Below are 21,248 nucleotides of genomic sequence, written 5' to 3' on the forward strand. Positions count from 1 at the left end.
CCAACTACAGTTTCACTGCCAGACCCCGCCTCTCCGGGCGCGGGGGTGGTCTCGCTGTTCTCCACAAACAATCCCTACACATCACTGAACTGAACCTCAACCTCCCACCTATCTCATCCTTTGAACACCTTGCTTTCTCCCTCCCCAACTCTATCACTACTGTTCTAATCTACCGTCCCCCGAAGCCACACCCCTCTTTCCTCTCTGAACTGTCTGAACTACTCACCATTGCATCCTCTCTATCTTCCCACCTCCTACTTACCGGCGACTTCAACATCCACATGGATCAGCCCAATGCCCCCCTGACATCTGACTTCCTCTCCCTCCTTGACTGCTTCCACCTCACCCAACACATTGACTTCCCCACCCATACCAAAGGCCACATTCTGGACTTAGTCTGCTCCTCCTTTCTACCATTATCTAACCCCCAGCCCCTCCCCTTCCCACTCTCTGATCATCTCTGCATCCTCTTCTCCGCCCCTCTACCCTCCCCCCACAACCCCAAAAAACGCACCATCTCCTACCGCAACATCAAGGCAGTCAACCCCCTCACGCTCTCCCAGCTCATATCCTCTGCCTTCCCGCCCGACTCTGCCCCCTCTTCCCCTGACGACTATGCCACCACACTCAACTCAATTCTCTCTGACTCCCTCGACTCTCTGGCCCCCTGGAAAACCTCCTCTGTTTCATTCACCAACCCCGCCCCCTGGTACACCCCGGAACTCCGTACCATGAAACAGACCGGCCGTCAACTTGAAAGATTGTTCAAACGAACCCACCTCACCGTCCACGCCGAAGCCTATAAAGTTCACATCTCCTCCTACCGTGATGCTCTCCAAGCCGCCAAATCTGCCCACTTCTCCACCCTCATCGACAGCACCAACCGGAACCCCCGCATCCTGTTTTCCACCATCAATAAATTGCTCCAGCCACCTGACATCAATCCACCCTCCTCCCCTGACCTATGCAACTCCTTCCTCCTCGCCTTCAACAACAAAGTTTCACAAATCAACAGCTCCCTAACTGCCATGACCACTATCTCCTCCAACCCCCACGCCCCCCCTCCTCTCCCAGTCCACCCGCCCTTCCCTCCCCTCACTGCCTTCTCTCCTGTTGACTCCTCCCACATCCTAGCCATCATCACCTCATCCAAAACAACCACCTGCTTTCTTGACCCCCTCCCTACGACCCTAACTAAGGCCTGCCTCCCTGTCCTCATCCCCCACCTCACCACCCTCTTCAACCAATCTCTATCCCTTGGTCTTGTTCCCTCCATCTACAAACTTGCCTCCATCACCCCCATCCTCAAAAAGCCCACCCTTGACCCAGCCAACCTCTCCAACTACCGCCCCATCTCCAACCTGCCATTCCTCTCCAAAACACTGGAGCGTATTGTCGCCACCCAGCTCCACACCCACCTCCAGTCCAACAACCTCTATGAACCCCTCCAGTCTGGTTTTCGCCCACTCCACAGCACTGAAACAGCCCTGGTCAAAGTAATCAACGATCTCCTCTCCTCTGCAGACTCCGGTGCCCTCAACATCCTGCTACTACTAGACCTCAGCGCAGCCTTTGACACTGTGAATCACTCAATCCTCCTACAAAGGCTGCGCCAACAGGGTGTTGAGGGCTCCGCTCTCGACTGGCTCACCTCCTACCTCACCGACAGGCAACAATTCATCTCCCTCTCTGGCCACACATCCGCCCTCTCCCCAGTCACACAGGGGGTCCCCCAGGGCTCAGTCCTCGGCCCCCTCCTCTTCATCTGCTATCTTTTCCCCCTTGGTCACATTATTCGCAACCTCAACCTTGATTTCCACTGTTACGCCGATGACACCCAGATCTACATCACCACCAAATCCCCTCACAACCCTCCCCTCACCCATATCGAAACCTGCATCTCTTCAATAAAAACATGGCTGACTCACAATTTCCTTAAACTCAACAGTGATAAAACAGAGCTACTCATCATAGGCACCAGATCAACCCTCAATAAAACAGGACCCATTTCACTCACCATTGAGAATTCGACCATCACCCCCTCGCCCCTGGCACGCAATCTTGGCATTATCCTGGACCCCACCCTCTCCTTTGACCCCCATGTCAGCTCCATCATCAAGATCTCCTACTTCCACCTCCGCCGCATTGCCAAAATCAAACACTACCTCCCCCCCCGTGCTGCTGAATCCCTCATCCATGCCTTCATCACCTCCCGCCTCGACTATTGCAACGCCCTCCTCACTGGCATCTCCTCCCATTCCCTCCATAGACTCCAAATGGTACAAAACTCTGCTGCCCGCCTCCTCACCCACACCCGGACCCGTGAACACATCACTCCCGTTCTCCGCTCTCTTCACTGGCTCCCCATCAAACAACGCATCATCTTCAAAACACTCCTCCTCACCTATAAAGCCCTTCACCACCTAGCCCCCCACTACCTCTCTGACCTCCTCATCCCCTACAACCCCCCCCCGAGCCCTCCGATCCTCCTCCACTCTCTCCCTCACAGTACCACCATCAAGACTCAAAACATTTGGCAACAGAGCATTCTCCAGATCAGCACCCCGCCTCTGGAACTCCCTCCCCCAATCTGTCCGCCACTCTCCCACACTGTCTACCTTCAAAACCCAGCTGAAAACATACCTCTTCTCCCAAGCCTTCAACTTACCCTACCCCCCAACCCACTGACTTCACTCACACCCCACGCTGTATCTCTTATTCACCCCACGCTGCATCTCTTATTCATACATTCATCAACTTTTTCTTTCCTCTTTTCCATTATGTTGTCTTTTGCTCGTTGTCCTATGCTTGCTCCCCCCCTGTGTTGTCCTTTGCCTGTTCATGTAATGTTCATGTTCAATTTTCTTGTCCAATATGTTGTCTTCTGCCTGTTCACCCCCTTTCTGTACTTTTAATTTTTTTTTTTTTGTAAGCGACTTTGGGTTATTGAAAAGCGCTATATAAATAAAAGTTATTATTATTATTATTATTATTATTGCAATCAGTTGAAAGCTATTTGCGTCCCTTTATGAAGCTGAAGGAGCCTAGGAGCGTCACAACTGCACGCCACGGGACCCTGACCAAACGTCACTCCTGGACGATTATGGAGTGAGAGTGTGTTGGAATTAGCCATGAGCGAAAAACGCTAACAGCGTGTTGCACAGAAACTCACTCATAACACCGTTATTACTTATCGTAGCTGCAAGTCAAACCCATCGATCTGATCGTGAGATGACTCAGAATCTATCGGTACATACATCATCACTCCATGATAAGAACTTGCGAAGCTATTAACAAGAACATAAATCAAAACATGTGGTAGCTAAAATGGCAATATGGCTCACCTTGGTCGTTGTCTGGTCAAAAGTGGTCTTCAATGGCATTAAAACGATAAAAACGCTGCTGAAGTTAATCCATAGGTAAATCCAATGTGTCTGTGTCCCTTTGAAATGATTTCTGATAATCCATAAGCAATAAACCTGCTTTTCCGTTTCCAGATGTCAGAGCGAGAGATAGGTTCACTCTGATGCACACCTGCATGCGCAAAGCCCCCACCTTCTTTTTTTTACCATGTGTGTGTATGGGGAAATTCCCCTTCGATTATATTGGCTCTCACGGTCAAAAAGAGATGTCAATCACCAAAATCGACCAATGGGTTCCAGAGAAACGGTAAAAACGCCCATTTCCACCCAAATCACTTCAGAGGTGGAGTTTTTTTTGCTAAACCTAAAAAATCCCTTGTTTTGCATCAATCTTGATACAGGGCACTTATTATATGTTTTACTTTGGATTCCTAAAGCTTTTAGTCTACCTTACCATCATCCAAGGGTAGTTTTCACTATAAGTAAAACAAATCTTTGGACGGACACTATAATTTACAGTTTTTTACTATGTTCAATCTGAATTTTCTTTAAAATAAAAAACATCTATATTGATCCTGACATTTCTCCATCCAACTCACAGGTTTATCATTATTTTGAGAAAAAATATTATTAATTTAACCTTTTTAGAAGGGAAGATATGGTCATTTGTTCTGGAAAATTGTGCGGGTCCGCTCAGTGAAACAATAACAACGAAACATGTTGGAACAGAATTCTGCGTTTAAATCGTGTGTGTGTGTGTGTGTGTGTGTGTGTGTGTGTGTGTGTGTGTGTGTGTGTGTGTGTGTGTGTGTGTGTGTGTGTGTGTGTGTGTGTGTGTGTGTGTGTGTGTGTGTGTGTGTGTGTGTGTGTGTGTGTGTGTGTGTGTGTGTGTGTGTGTGTGTGTGTGTGTGTGTGTGTGTGTGTGTGTGTGTGTGTGTGTGTGTGTGTGTGTGTGTGTGTGTGTGTGTGTGTGTGTGTGTGTGTGTGTGTGTGTGTGTGTGTGTGTGTGTGTGTGTGTGGTTAAAAGTTAGAACACATCAGCCAAACCGCTCTTTAGCCTTTCTGATGATTCTGAAGGTAAACACAGTAAAGGTGGTGCTTGAAAGGCGGTGCGTGAAAGGCGGTGCGTGAAAGGCACTGCGCGCTTGTCTTCTCAGAGGCTGAGTTAACCCTCCCGCTGCTTCCTGGTGCTGCAGAGATTTCATGAAGTGAAGGAGGTCCTGCCAACACTGGCAGGACAGAAGACGACACGCCCGTTCTAAGCCATGTCCCTCACTCCTCACGTCCCAAGCTGCATCCCCAAAAAGTTTATTATGTTGTTACATTGTTTCAGATGTTATGTTTTAGTCGTGCTCTTGACAAGCCATTAAAACAGTAAAAACTAGGGCCGGGACTCGATTAAAAAATGTAATCTAATTAATTACAGGCTTTGTAATTAATTAATCGCAATTAATCGCATTTTTAATCACATAGAAATATTTGACTTGAGAACAGTGAGAAGCAATTTTTCACATGGATTTTAGTATACCATTGAATTATGACTGAATACATAAGCTTAAGCAACAAAACATTGTTTATTTTTTTTCAAGGTGGTACACTGGCCATAAAGTGTAGCAATAGTATATTTAGAAATATAGTACATTTCAGAGATTCAGGTAGCCTATAGGTAGGTAGACCTTCTGTAAACTATAACACTAAAACACAATACTTTCAAGTACATTCAGAACATTGGAAACCCTGACTATTAGAAAACATCTCTCTGTTGCTTCAGAGGCCATAACAGACTTTGTTGATTTACCAACAGTTGATTTAAAAAATCTAATACATTTCAGTCCAACTCTCTCAATAACCTTGGCCAAAACAATAAACAGTTCAACATAAAGTGCCAGTTGCACCAACAACATAATAAATAGTTCAACATAAAGTGTACTGTACCATTTAAAATAAAATAAAAAAGTGCCAGTGATTGACCTCAATCCCTCCTATTCTTCCAATATCCTGATGAAAAATAAAATCTCTCTGTTGCATAGGCCACTGTTTGATCAACGTGAATTGGGTGTGGATCCTTGTACTCCGAGTCGGGCTAACGTCCACGCTAGCTTCCACGCTAGCTGCTATAGGTTTTGCATTGAGGTGATACTTGAGGCTTGATGTGCTGCGGTGATATGCAAATTCCTTTTTGCATAATTTGCAAACAACCTTGCTCTTATCGACGCTTCCATCCGTCCGTTTTTTAAAACAAAATGTCCCATCCACGGGGCCAACCAAAGCGGTCTCATCAGCTTCTTCGTTCGACTATTGTTCACTGTGGTTTGTTGTTGTCTGAAGTCATGAACGTTAGTTGGTGCTCCAGTATAATCGGTACCCCTGAAACTCATCCAGTGAGAAACGTTCCGCGGTACAAAAATAAGTGCGATTAAAATGCGTGAATTTTTTTAACGCGTTAATTTTTGTGTAATTAATTAATCTTAATTAACGCGTTAAAGTCCCGGCCCTAGTAAAAACACGTTCAGTTTCCTTTTGCTTTTTGTGTCTCCTGTTCACCAAAACATACCCATCTGTGATGGAAAAAGAAGTAATCCAAAAGTAATCTAAAAGTAATCTAATTACGTTTTTAAGACACGTAACTGTAACTGTATTCGGATTACTTTCAGAGCCATGTAATCAGTAATCAGTAACTGATTACACTTACAAAGTAACCCTCCCAACCCTGTGTATTTGTGAGACTTTTGTGTTTCTTCCCCTGCCATTCCTGCACAAGGTTGCAACATTGTTTATGGATTCAAGCACTGAAACCTGTCTGCTCTCACATTCCCTATGGTTGAAGCTCGGTGATTGTATGTTTTAGCCGCAATGCACGTTGGGATATGGTGTTAATGCGATATGAAATCCAAAAAACTTGAAAAAAATAATAATACTTTAATCCGAGTGTACTAGCTTTTCTCTTTGGAAGTCATCACATAACGGCATTGTAATACACGGTTCGGCTGCATTAAATATTACACATTTGCCATAGTTATTTATTTATAGAGCCCTGATTAGAAGACTTCTAGACAAACTGGAAGAGCTGCCGCCAAAACTGAATACGTGACGTGGATCATAAATATATCAGCAATTAAACAACATCTTCAATTTCTCTTCACACAATATGTCTCCTTGCAATATCAACATTAATTCGGCTGACTTTTATATTTGATCCAATTGGTAAATAGGTTATATTTACCCCATAACGGTGCACAACTGATATAAAAGGACTTGTCGTTTTTAAAGATATTACTGATGTTCTTTGAATATAAGAATGTAAATACTGAGTTGAGAGAATAGTCAGGGATTTTGGGTGATGGGAGACGCATCTATGGATTCAGAATTTCAATAGCTTATCATTAAATGACGGATATACCTTCCTGTCTGTGATGTTTTACAAATCAGATATTAATGTGTAGAAGTAAAACATGTCAAATAATATAGCAATATCCTGTAAAATTATGTGAAAACATGAATAAAACAACACATCTTCAGATGTTATACATACATAAGTGTGTCCTACACTAATAATAAAAAGTACAATTTATTGTGTTAACACTTTAAACTTGACAGTTTTTTAACCTGCACCGCCTAGTGCTTACAGCACGTTATTGCATTTTTTTTTTTGAATATGTTATATTTGATGAAAAAATGTGTAAGAGCACATACAAAATAGGGGGAAAGTAGAAGGTCAATGATAGAAATATAGAATATAAAAAATCAAGAAGATACTGTAAGTGATCTCTATAAAACAGTTTAGTGCCGGATGTACAAAGATATTAAGAGGAGGATGTGCAAAACTGAAAAACGAATGAACCTTTATTTAAACATTAAAGAATACTTTAGGTTAAGGTCTTCTTTTAAATAAGAAAAAAGCTTTGGGGGTATCTACAGATAAATATTAAGCCTGACAACGTCTAATATATTGCTTTCCTGCAATGTTAACTATGTTGAAGCACTTATTTTAACTGATATTATACATATTAATTATACTGATATAAGATGTATGTAGATAGTACAAGAAATGTGGAGAATATGTCAGTTTAATGGTGGAGGTACACACATAGACATCTTGCGGCGGGGCTGGACCCGTTCGAGTCCAGTTTTGGATACTCTGCCGTGGTTTCATTCCATGTCATATAGCTGTTTGACGCTCGGCGTAACCTTGGCACATTGCCATTCCAACATCCAATCACAGAGCTTGAAGATTCATCACAGGGTTTGTCAAGCAAAGGGACTGTAGTCCCAAACGATAGCTGAGGATTATGGGTAGTGTAGTGTCTTCGGCCATCCTAAACTCAGAAAAAACGATTTGTTTCTCCAAATCGAAGGGGGAAAACACAAAAGCATTGTACACAATTTAAACTAATCAATGTTGTGTAATTAACAAGGATAAACTGATGTTTTTAGTGGATGAGTATTGCAGATTACTATACAAACTTTTTAGACCGGGAATACTGTTTTCACCCCAAGCTGTTGCCTGGCAACGCAATTCTGTTGATAGTTATTTAATATTGCATTAACACCATATCCCAAATGTGCATTGTGGCTAAAACATCCAATCATTGGGCTTCAACCATAGCTGAGGATCTTGGGTAATCAGTTCAGTGGGTGTGTATCGCCTACGTCTGTTTCCGGTGACTTTATTTTGAAATGCAGTTCCTGACGGAAGGCAAAAAAGCCAGATATTATACAATTAAACAAATAAATAAAAACAAGGATAATTGTGTGTTATTGTTGAGCAAATAACAGTGTGTTATTAAGAAAATAGTAGCAAATTAGAATGAAAGAAGTATTTAAAAAATACTGATTTCAGTATTCTGGGCCCCATTTATTTTCCTCACGGATGGCAAAAAATGTCTGACATTATACGATTTAAAATAAAAACAATAATCATGGCTTGATATTGAGTAAGAACATGTATTTATGAACCACACAGCTTAAGGTCTTCCAAGACCCGACCGGGTGCAGGCACGAAACGTGGCGTATCATATGCACGTAAAACTCGGACTCAGAACTCAATGGGAATGGTTGGCGTATCATATGCACGCAAAATTGGACTTCTGCTTACATATTGCACGCATTTCCAATGTGTAAAGTCGTGTCACTTGTACGCAGACTGAAGAGAGTGGGCTGGGGGAAAGATATACACGTTCTCCTGGCGAGGCCTCAAATAATCTTCGTAATATCTATCAAACTATAGATCCTACACATCCACTGGACGTGGATTCTAAAAGTACAATATAAACTTATCGCTAGAAATCTAATCAAAAGCATTTTAATGGCCAAACTATTCCACAATTTAGGATTTTCCAGAGAGGGTTATTTGTGAATATACAACCCTCCGGAGCATTTGCAATTGCCGCAAATGGTTGTTTCTTAAACGACCACTAGAGGTGCTAAACTTTAAAGCGTGACTATAGGTAGGTCGTAATAAGCTGCCGAACAATCAACCTATTTGGTCGTATGAGTTGGAGGACTTGTTGGTTCGCGCCCAGCCCTGAAAGTGCTCCAGCTGCCAATCATCTTACATTAGATTTTGTTTCAATGTTTGTATATCTCCAGCATTAAGATATATCAGTATTCTTCAAACCTACTTCACTCCAGACAGATGGTTTCTATTAAGCAATGAATAATTGGCCTCAGTTTTTAAACCCAGGTTTTGTGCCAAGACGCAAAGTGATGAATTATGCAGCTTTTAATTTCAGAACTTAACTGAAAGATGCATTATCAGAATCTCGAATATTAGTGCTGTGTTCCGGAAGAGAGCTGATATAATTATAGAATCTGATTTCTCTCCATCTCTACCATCATCTCTGACGTGTTGTTTTCGAAATAGGAATCAAGGGAATAATAGACTAGCATCCACCTGCTCCCTCACCTGCATATAAATGGGAATATTTAGTAAAGACAAAACGGCATCCCAAAGAAGCTGTGAGGCTGTGAGCGGTAGAGGCAAGAAATAAGTCAATGTTCCAGGCCTCTTTCTCTTTTTCCCGCTCGTCTTTTCATTTCTACAACACATCTAATTATAACGACTGAATAGCCTGATTTTCACAATTAGTTTTTTACCGGCTCCGATAACACAGACACACAAAACTGTGGTGTGTTGGTCGGGGGCTGCTCAGTATATTACAGTAAATTACGACTAATTCTGTCCGATACTTTAGATACTTTACTTAAGCACTAATTACATGGGATGTAGTCTAAGCCTCTCCCTGAAAGCAGTTGCTACAGCAGAGATCACAGAGACAGGTAGAATATGTTTTAAAACAAAAAGAAGCATAGTGAGACCTTAACACGCAAATATACCTAATATAATATATTTACCATGATTGCTTGATTGGAAGGTAAGGCAAGTTACCTTGCTTGTTATGGTGTTAGACTGTAGTAACTGTAAGTAGTAGGCCCCACAGAAAAGAGAACAAGAGAATCAGACGGCATGTTTTAATCGACCAATCAGGTGGCTCAATTACATCAGCCAATCATTTGGCTCCTTTCCAAAGACCAATAACATGGCCTGTTTCATTTGATCCATCAGATGCCTTGTTTTGATGGACCAATGAAATGGCTTGTTTTATTTGACCAGCAACATGGCAATTATTTTAATTATTTTACAATTCTTTGAATGGAACACTCAAATTGCTTCTTTTAGTGGACCAATCAGATTGCTTGTTGTAACTAACCTATCAGATGGATCATTTGAATTGCCCATTCAGATGTCTTGTTTCGACTTGTCAATAAAAGGGTTTCAATGGACTAATCAAATGGCTGCTTTCAGTAGACCAGTCAAATGGTTCGTTTTGAGTGGCAAATCAGATGGCTTGTTTTAATGGACCAATGAAGTGGCTGAATGGCTTTGAAAAGTCAATTAACTGCTCTTCTTTTAAACCTTATTTCTTTAAGTACAACCTATATTATTTGTTAATAATATGGTCCTTTTTTAAAGTATTCTACTGGGTTCCCCCTCGGTGCTACTCCCAAAATCACTTAATGGAAAAATGATTCTGCAGGGACAATTCTTTCATCTGACGGACACAAGGTGACTCATCCCTGATGTGCATGGCACTTTTCGCAGTAAACCCAGGGATGTTTCCTAGACAACGATTGTACAATAAATGTACACAAAGGTTTCAGTAGGTATTGAACTTTAACCCAGTGATTGTATTCATGGCCATGGTACAGATGGATAGGTTTTTTATAGAAATGGATTACAAATGGTGTTCTTTGTGGTCCAAGGTGAAAGCAGATTGAAAACAATGCGTCACTTTAATTTGCTTAGCTCAACCCTGCCTCCAGAATAATTTCTAATTGACTGTATGGTTTGAGTGCCTCAAACAAAGCTTGAGTGTATTTGAAACACATTTATGATGTAGTTGTTTGAATTGTCTCAAAATCCCGGCATCAATCAATAACTCCAATGTCGCTAGATTAAGCAACTTTTGGAGCGAATGCCGCAAGTAACTTTCTTTAAAGGAGAATTGCAAACACTGGGTTTGGTTTTTAAGGTTGATCATTTTTGTAATCTAGTTTCCTCATGCTGGCTTCTCCAATGTAATCTACCTGAGCTAATCATGCTTTGTACAAGGGGACATTAGGTAGTGCAAGAGCAGATCGTATTTAGTAATCAAATCATTCAAATGACATGTGCTGTCAGTAAACAATATGGTAACTATGAAAATGTGCTCTGTGTACAACCAGAATGTACGACATCTCAATTTAGAGAGACTGGATATTTTCAGCAATGTACATCTTTACATTTAAACAAAAAATAATATCTTACGCTTGGAAAACATCTCAGATGCAAATCATTAAACATGTTGGCTGTTGAAAACAAGTTATATTACTAGAAGACAGTGTTGCCTAGCGAGTGCTTAAACTTTTTCTCATCAATCAATCAATCAATCAATCAATGTTTATTTATATAGCCCAATATCACAAATGTTACATTTGTCACAGTGGACTTCACAGTTTGTACAGAATATCAGTATGACAATCAGCACCCTCTGTCCTTAGACCCTCACATCGTACCCTTATCTTTAAATGTGTTAATTGATCTGTATTTCACTTATGAGCCATTTTTATTGTAAGCTTGAATTGAAGTCATTTTAAGAAAAACATTGAATTGTCTTTGTTAACGTTATGTGACATGAAATCAAATATGCAAACTGCACGTGTCAAAATGTCCAGTGAAGTTTGAGGTCATTAATGGACAAGGAATTACTTCCTGGAGGGCTATGAGTTTTGGATAGGATCCACCAGCACCTCCATTTTCCCATGTTACAGGAATCGTGAGTCTTTCTGTCACACTTGCTCAAGCTGTTCATCAGACAAGAAAGAAAAAACAATTCAATGGCATGACCCTGCCTTTGAAGAACCTTGTTGGACATTTTGACATTCCGCTGGCACGGGTTCACAGCTCTACTTCTCCTCATATCAGCCAGTACAGTTCAGATAAAACTATGTGACTTGCCCGAAATAGTCTGTTACATTGATTGTGTTGGCTGGCACTAGACCCTCTTTGATCCAAAATTACACCTGAATGCATCTGAGATATGAAGCCTTATCCAATGTACAAGCTAACAAAACCTGTGGATGCTCTTTATTCGCTCTCTTCATCACCAGCTGTCACTGCAAGAAATACAGGAAGACTGCTCAGCGTCACTCAACAGGCCTGACTGACAAGAATAATATGCAGTATTTCACAAAAGTATGTCCCAGTATGTTATGTAATCATCGTGTCAGAGACTTTTGAAATATTACATGTATTAATCTCTCCACGCAACCTTGAATCCTTGATGGAAACTTTGTTTTTCTTGGATACCCTCCTGGGAATTAACAATACAAACACTCTGAGAAGTTGTTGACAAATTGAAGTAAAACATGGCAGCTATAAACATCAGTTTATCAACCCTCACACAACTTGTTTCTTTCATTCTTAAAGAATGCATATTTGTGTTTGCATACCTCAACAAGGAATCTCAAAATGGAGAAAATGCTTAAAGAATATAAATAATTGGGAGACACATTCAATATAGTAGAGGCATGTTTCTTTAAGAAAATAAGGTAACACATGAGACAAAATGATTTGATACAAATGATCATTTTGGGTGTGAATTACTTCTTTAAAGATATTTTAGAGACTTTAGGGAACTGGATTTCATAAAGACTCTTCTATCAGAATGGTATGAAAATGATGATAATGACTTGCTCCTGTGGGTATCCACAGTTTCACTGTTAAATACTGTATATGTGTAATATGTAATGTAAAGCGCTTTGAGCATTCGGAAACGTGCTAAAATAAATGTAATGAATTATTATTATTAGGAATTATCTCAAACATCCACACAAAAGGTTTTTTAAAGCTTTGGCATCCCATATGTTTTAAACAATTACTTGTTTTGAGAGGAATATAATATGAATTGTAAAGGAAGTTTTTTTGTAATGTTTTTTTGTATGTTATATAGACATCATCCTTGTATTAACCCTCAAATTAAAGCCTAAAGTAAAGCTGCAGTAGAAACCAAAATAACTATCATGTTGTCTTTGTCTCCCTGTCATTCATCATTATCATGACTGTACATGCAAAAAGTATTTGACGTTGCTATGGTGTGATTGTGCTACTTTGCACATAGCAGGACGGATTGGCCCGTTTTGTCTCACATTTCTCTGGCCCTGCCTCCACCCAAAAAGACTTCCAGGGAGAATGCCAGGATCCCCGAGAAGAGTCCAGACCTGACCTTTGCCCCGTGCCACTATAAGAACACCAGAAAAGGAAGAAAGGAAATTCTAATTATTTGAGGCAGCACTTCATGTGGAGCTTGGCGCCCTGCCTAACACTCAGAGATAACAGCGAGCCAAAGGTTGAGTCGTTCAAAGCCGAACAAGTAAGTTCATTTGGCCGGCTGGAGTCACTGTAACAGGCAGTTTCTGAAAATAACACTTAAAGGGAAGTGACCATTGAGTTACTTCATCTTATTTGGCTTTAAGCGCACGCACTTTATGCACACACACACAACCCAGACAGCAGTCACTGACCTCATGAGACTGTCTGATAAAGTTGTCAGACAGAACAACAACATCTTGTACCACCCACAGATTGAAGCGAAAAAATCTCTGTCCCGCACACCATGTTCTTTGAAAGGGAAAACCATCCATCCTGGAAATAAAAAAAGGACATTTAGAGTTTATATAAAAGGGCTCTGAAACCATTGCTAATCCTTCACATTTTTATATCCACTCTTGACTAAACATGTACAATTTTAAGAGTTAGAGTATCGTAATGAGCACATTATGTCATACAAATCCCCCTTAAATATAAAACTCCTGCGCACTGTTATCATTTGATCGCCAGTATGTTAAGGGTGGAGGTTTTAGGGACTTTGTCTGTGTCCCCACCCTTTCATTCTCAAACTCAGGCAATTTAAAGACACCAACTATGATTGAGATATCAATCATGGGATAAAGAATACCTCTTGTGTCTCAACCACAAAGCTGTCAATTCATTTTCCCATCGTAATCTCTTGATTTACCTGCACAACAGGAAAATCCATACCCCAAACATTTCCTGTTGTTACAGTGTTCTCCAATTGATTGTTTCCTTCCTCTTCTCTGGTCTATTGAGAAAATCACCATTAGAATCTTGACACTCTTTGTTACACACAAAGGGCCTCTTTGTGAAGCCAACCCAGCAGGCTTTTTTGATAGACACGGATAACATCGATCTCTTTTAAGCTTCAGTCCTCCTCTTACTAAAAAACAATATTTTACTCTCTAACAAAGGGTTGGTGTGAAAACTGGGCCAAAACTTCTCTGGTGTTAGAAGAAAAAACTTTGTGGAAGGTAGTCTGTGAAAAGGTGATATAAGAAGGAGAAAATCCCTCCACCTAACGCTTCTCTCCAGCCGGCTACCCCTCAATGACCCTGTTCTTCTGAGAGGGGACGATAAACTGTGAGGCAACAGCCTATATTTCCCTGGGAGAGGACGATAGAGATTATGGAAAGCTGGTTTCATTAATTGCTCTTCATCTGCAACGAAAGTCGTTTTAGAACTTGTGGAACTTTCTTATTAACTCCGTAACAGGCTTTGGTATTTGTTGCCCTCTGCATGATTGCTATCAAAAGATGATTAAATTTAAACAGTGTCAAGAGTTACTGATTGTAATGTGACTAACATCTTTTAAAATCAAGAGAAGTCATTGACTAATCAACACTTTGTATGGGAAAGTGTCATCTCTCCGTATTCAATCGGGGAGGTCAAATGTATAATGTGCATAAGGGTATACGCTGAATGGGTCAAATCTCTCATACAGAGGCAATACTCTATCATTTGCAATTGTTTTTACTCTTTGTGTGTGAATTTTTACAAGGTTGTGCAGTCTGTGGGTTATCTTTCTTCGAACACTTAATACATCTGTGGCATCTCGATGTGATGGGCTGGTAATTCCTCACTCGACAATTTAACGTCTTCATTATGAACACAATAATGGTGTTGTATTAAAGAGGGGTTCTCTGCTTATAGGAATGCTACAGTACTGTATGCGAGAGGTACAAGACTCTGTGTATCTGTATATAAATGCAGTCTCTCTTTTCCTTACAAATCTTTTAAGGCATTCCAAAGATAATTTGCATAAATACGCTCTCACACACACACCAGCTAAGCTTCAAGAAAGCCTGCCAAAACAAATTAAATGCCAGTGAGGTCCGTCCATGATGAAAAACAAATCTGTTGTTGCACAGATCACTAAGGGCTCTGTCAATAATAGCGAAAGAGCCTTGGATCAGGGCTGAGAATCCACCGTTTTATATGACTAGACCTTTCTGCACCTTCATCCTCTCCTTTCTTCATCAGCCCTTCTCACCACTCACAAAAAAAATTACATCATTAATGTCGTCTCTTTTTTCCTTTCGTTCCCGTACTTTCCATCCCTTCACACGGATGAGATCATTGCACTGATTTCGTTCCAGCTGTTAAGGTTTGGGGGCATCTGGGAGACATTCCAGCATGAAGCCACAGATCACAAGCCTGCACAGAGCCTCTTGCCCAGCTGTGAAATTCTCAACAGCTGCAGACCCTGGGGTCGACAGTTGTGCAAGTACACCAGCCCAATTTAATTAAATCTAAATCCGTCTGAGGCCACATATTCCAGTGCACATATTCCACATTATTAGTTCAAATATTATTACATGTGTAATTTATGGTAATGCTTAGACAATGCTGACTTCTATAACTTATCAAACAACAAGGGTGGTAAATGTTTCATGAAGTATTACTTCAACTGCTTAGTTAACTTTTCATTTCAAATGGAAACCACATTAAAGTCTTGTAATCACCTGTAACCCTCTGGGGACATCTAGTGGCCAGAGGCAAACACTATATTCTCTGTACACACCTATAAACTATAATCATGTAAACCTTGTGTTTTGTGATCAAAATATTTTAAATATGTTGTAAATTCTTAGCATTAATTGATATTTATCAAAGATACAAATTAGTGTTTACAGTACCATGTATTGCTCTTCTTTCAATGAAAACACACGCTACATTTCTAATATAACTATAATATAGGCCTATGATATGTGCTCCACGCTAACTTCTTGCAGATGCTATTATTGTTTAGTCTCTTCGTGTCCCCTCAAACTCCCAAACCATGGCTATGAGTGCCAGCAGCTCCTCAAAGGACGCTCGTTGATTGGTCGGACGCGGGCTGCTTCCCTTTGTACACAATCTATGGCTGCTTCACAACGTTCACAACACAAACACATTACTTGAATCCTGACAATATTCAGATTATTTTGTGATCCACTGATTCTGCTAGATTCCAGCTGCAAAGTAAACTCTGGCCGCTCCAGTTGGATTTCAAAGTGTGGAAGTGGTGAGCAGAATTCTTGCTACTTAGTGGTTGAAGAACATCAAAGATTTCACTCTTCTTTGACTGATATGATTTGTAAATATTCATAACCACTCTTGGTCAAACATGTGTACAAAATAAGTCACTATTTCGTGTTTAAAATTGAGAACATAATAAAAAATACTTTATACAAACTTTATTTAGGCTCTATCAAAATCATATTGGAGTTTTCTTACTGCAAAAAAACTTAAGAAATAAAAGCCTTAAAACATGTTAATAAAGGTTTAAATCCTTGTATCTACCGTCCAATTGTTTTTCTTCATTAAACACGTAAATGGAAGAGCGTTTGAGAGTCCTTTTTGACAACATTGTTAGGAGATTTAAACTATACAGCGATTCTGCACTGCGGTCAACTCCGCCGCCTCTCGAGTTTGTTTTTTCAAATCAGCTGCTCTTCATTATTTCTGCTATATTTGACGAGTGATACAAATATGTTTTACCACAAGTTCTTAAGAAAAACTGACACTGTTGTTCTCGGTTCTAGTTTGACTTGACTTGACTCTAAAATGAAGTACTTTTACTGTGTACTTTGTGAGTAATCCTCTGTCAGAGTCCCCTCCATAGTACATAATGCTTGTTTTTCTGCTATCTTTGATGAATGAAACAAATATAATTTTACCATTTGTTCTTAATGAAATTGATACTATTTGACTTTGTATTAGTTAACCTACTACTTACAATACATTGAAGTGCTTTTACTGTGTATTTTTTGAGAAATACTCTGTCAAAGTTCCCTGCTGAGAACAAAATCAAGCCACTTCTGCTAAGTTTGATGAGGGAATTATTTGTTGTCATTAGTTCTTCGTGAGATTGATCCTGTTGGACTCAGTACTAGTGAAACTACCCCCACAAGTACTATGAAGTACTTACTGTGTACTTTTCCAGTACTCCTCTGTCAATGTCCCCTCCTGAGAACAAGAATGCATGTTTCTCTGCTATTTTGAATAAACGTTAAAAAAACCTTTCTTCATGAGACTGATATTGTTAGACAGAGTATTTTAAGAGTATGGTAGACTCGATATATCAGCAATACTTCCAGTCAGTACTCCGGCAGCAGCATTTTTACCCCTTGGAAAGTCTTTAGAGACTGGCCTGGATAGCTGGTCTATTCTTCAGCACAATAACACACCCTGTCACTCTTGTTGGCCTCTTATGAAGCTGCTGTCTTTTAAAACATGATTATTTCTCTGCTCCTATAGTTAATTCCTCGCAGATTCTTCCATTAGTCCAAGTCATTGCATGTCAGTCAGTAGAGCTTTGAAAAATGTGTCCAATTCAACAAAATATTTTGTTGTGAGTGAAGGCCAGAGCTAAATTATAGATTGTTTGATTGTGTAATTACAAGGTGAGAGAAAATAAATCCGCATCCTCCTATGAAACGTATTTTATTTCCTTTTCCATGTTATACTTATACTTATTTGCATTAGAACATTTGCATGTTGAACTACATGATATCTTCCCCAGCCTCAAGGAAATACAATAAAATAAATGGATTCATAATTTTAAAAAATTGATAAAAAATGTATAAATTAACAATGTTGTGTGCAAAAATGTCAAATTTAAATATAAAATGAAAAATAAGTTTACTTTTGAAATTATTTCTCACAAAAACTTTTCTTAATAAACTATTAAAAAGGTTTTGGTTAATATACGTTTTTCTGCCTAAAATTGTTGAAATTGAACGTAAACTATATCAAACACCACATGCATGGCAATTAACCCATTTTTGCGCGCTATTTAAATTGACTTTGGTTAGTTAATACAAATATTGATATTATATATATATACATACATATATAATTGATGCAGTCTTTCTGAACACTTTTTTTTTTTAAATACTGCAAATGAAGAATATTTTTAATTTTCTGCACAGAGAGTGCCCTAACTTACAGCAGTTGAAAAGATTTGTGAAAGGATAAATTCTTCATGGGCTTCAATGGCTCTAGTAAAGGGTGTTTTATGGTTGCTTGTATTATCCTCAGATAGTGGTTTGTTTAAATAACTACTGACATTTTAATAAATATTGCAAAAAAAGGCATATACTGTATAACCTGGCCGGCTTAACCAGTGTGTAATTCTTCAAGCACCACAAGATTCAGAGTTTATAAAGTACAATTCTGGGCCATTGATTGTGTCATTCCTCCAAACACATACAGTAAAGATGCCTGTTTTGAAGCCTTAAAATGGCGCAGGAAAAGGACTTTACATTGTATTATACTTACAGACAGGGCTATTCAGTTAAGAGAAGAGAAAAAGGAAAGCAAATTGTTATAATGGGTGATTTAACATTAATGACATAGGCTACATAATATGAGGTCCTTGGCACTGTCTGATCATGGGGCATCACCCTTACAGCATCAGGACAATATCATATGGAGTCAGACACTGGAAGTGTGCTGGAGGCTGATGCGTTGACTGGGACTGATGGAAGGATGAGGCTGATGAGACTGAAGAATCTGTGACGAACTAGCGAGAAATAATCATATATTAAAAGACAGCAGCATCATCAAGAGGCCAACAAGAGTGACAGAGTGTGTCATTGTGCAGTATACCATCCTCTTAAAATACTCTGTCCAACAATATCAGTCTCATGAAGAAAGGTTTTTTAAAGCTTATTCAAAATAGCAGAGAAACATGCATTCTTGTTCTCAGGAGGGGACATTGACAGAGGAGTACTAGAAAAGTACACAGTAAGTACTTCATAGTACTTGTGGGGGTAGTTTCACTAGTACAGATCAATATCACGAAGAACTAATGGCAAAAAAAAGGAATTCCCTCATCAAACTTAGCAGAAGTGGCTTGATTTTGTTCTCAGCAGGGAACTTTGACAGAGTATTTCTCAAAAAATACACAGTAAAAGTACTTAAATGTATTGTAAGTAGTAGGCTAATACAAGGTCAAACAGTATCAATTTCATTAAGAACAAATGGTAAAATTATATTTGTATCACTCATCAAAGATAGCAGAAAAACATGCATTATGTACTGGACTCTGACAGAGGATTACTCACAAAGTACACAGCAAAAGTACTTCATTTTATTTCTGGTAGAAGTCAAACTAGAACTGAGTCCAACAGTGTCAGTTTCCTTAAGAACTTGAAGTAAAACATATTTCACTCGTCAAATATAGCAGGAATAATGAAGAGCAGCTGATTTGAAAAAAAACCGCGAGACGGCGGAGTTGACCGCAGTGCAGAATCGTAGTTTACATCTCCTAACAATGTTGTCCGTTTTAGACAGAGGCTTATTATATTTACAGCCCTTAACATCCATTTTCTGGGCTCAATATGTGTCTTGGCCGTTTTCGTTGTGATCGCTAAATTCACCTTGTTTATAATAATCACCGGTCCTTCAGCAGGATACTGTAGTGATTCAAAGTGTGATTTTATCGTGCTTTTGTTTTGAAATCACTTCCGTGAGTTTCTCCCCGCCCATCGCTCCAAAGACCATTTGACCATTTAGTAAGGTAAAAAGCAAAAAGCAAAAACGCCTCTCAGACGAAAAATCGCCTTCAAATGTGTTTATAAAGGTTTGAAAAGAAACAGATATTACCAAGTGGCAGCGGTTGCCTAGCAACATTGCAAAGCTGCTTTCGTTGTGTGGGTGGGCGGGGCTTAGCGATCGCTCGCTGCTTCGATCTATGGCGTCACGTTCTAGATTGCTTTGGTCCTTGAAGTTTAGAATGACGTAGACATATCTTCCTGCAGATAGGAGCAGCTTCTCCTGTCAGACAGTCACCTTCAGACCAGTTCCTTCAAATTTAGTACAGTAGTCCACACAGCATTGAACATAATCCACACTAGCCTATTCTTTGAATAACAGGATATCTAAAAACAATCCACATTATTCTTTGAATATCTGGATATCTAAAAATAATTCAGATTGTTTTTGAAATTGCTAAACATTTAAAAATCATCCCCATAATTTGTTCAGTTGCTAGATATTTAAAAATAATCAATAACAGTATTGTTTAAATTGCTGGTTAGTGGGTTAATACAGTTGTAATGGCCATGAACAGCCAACAGACTGAGGCAATGCCAGAGCTCAGAGTGACTCTGTTTCCTATTGTTGAGCCCTTTGTTAAAGGGGTGACAGGAGATCAGTGGCTTCTATTAAGATCAGGCAAACCTGATGGCGCCACCTTAATCGTGGTGGCAGACCTTGTTCTCGAGGTTGTAACGTCCCTAACTAAGGCCATTTTGGCCGCTTGTACGGGCATGAAGACGTCTGTTTCTGAGGAGAGCATCAGGTCTAGCCTGGGGGACGCGCTCTCCCAGAGTATCGCCCAAGCTCTGGACGTTGCGAGCCAGGTGGAGGATGACAGCGTGGAGCTTTGTGCAGCTGTCATTAGCAAAGAGGTGGCAGAGAGCGTGAACTCTGCCCTCTCTACCCCGATGCACACTGCTGAGCGCGTCGTTCGCCCCCGCAGGCTCAACGTTATGGTGGGGCACACCTGCACAATGCTGAAGGCCTTTGCAGGAAAAATTAGAATAGGGAGATGCCAACGTAGAACACGTCAGAGAAAAATAAGTCCTGCCCCCCTGGAGAAACCATTGGTGGATAACGAGGAGCCCAGAGCTGAGTCCCCGGTCTCAGTGGTTTCCTTACTACTAGGAGTCCAGGAGCAGAGTTCGTCAGGGGACTCAGTGATTGACATCCGCAAACAAAAATCCGTCGAAGAACTCATTGACCAGGAGCTGAGAAAAATCACCGATCCTGTCCTGGACGATTTGCCTGACCAGGTTTATGCTCTGCTGCAAGAGGAGTGCTCTCTGGAGATCGCCAACACCGCGATGGGAATCACAGCCCTTCTGACCCAGCAGGAGGAGAATCAGGAGAGGACGCATGTTGGCAAGTCCACCAGTCAACAAAAACAGAAGACCAAATGCAAGCAGGGCGTAAAGCTGAGGGTGAAGAACTGCTTGGCAAAGCGTTTTGCCAAAGCTTGGATT

Source organism: Notothenia rossii, assembly GCF_949606895.1.
Source record: "Notothenia rossii genome assembly, chromosome: 3".
Lineage (NCBI taxonomy): Eukaryota > Metazoa > Chordata > Actinopteri > Perciformes > Nototheniidae > Notothenia > Notothenia rossii.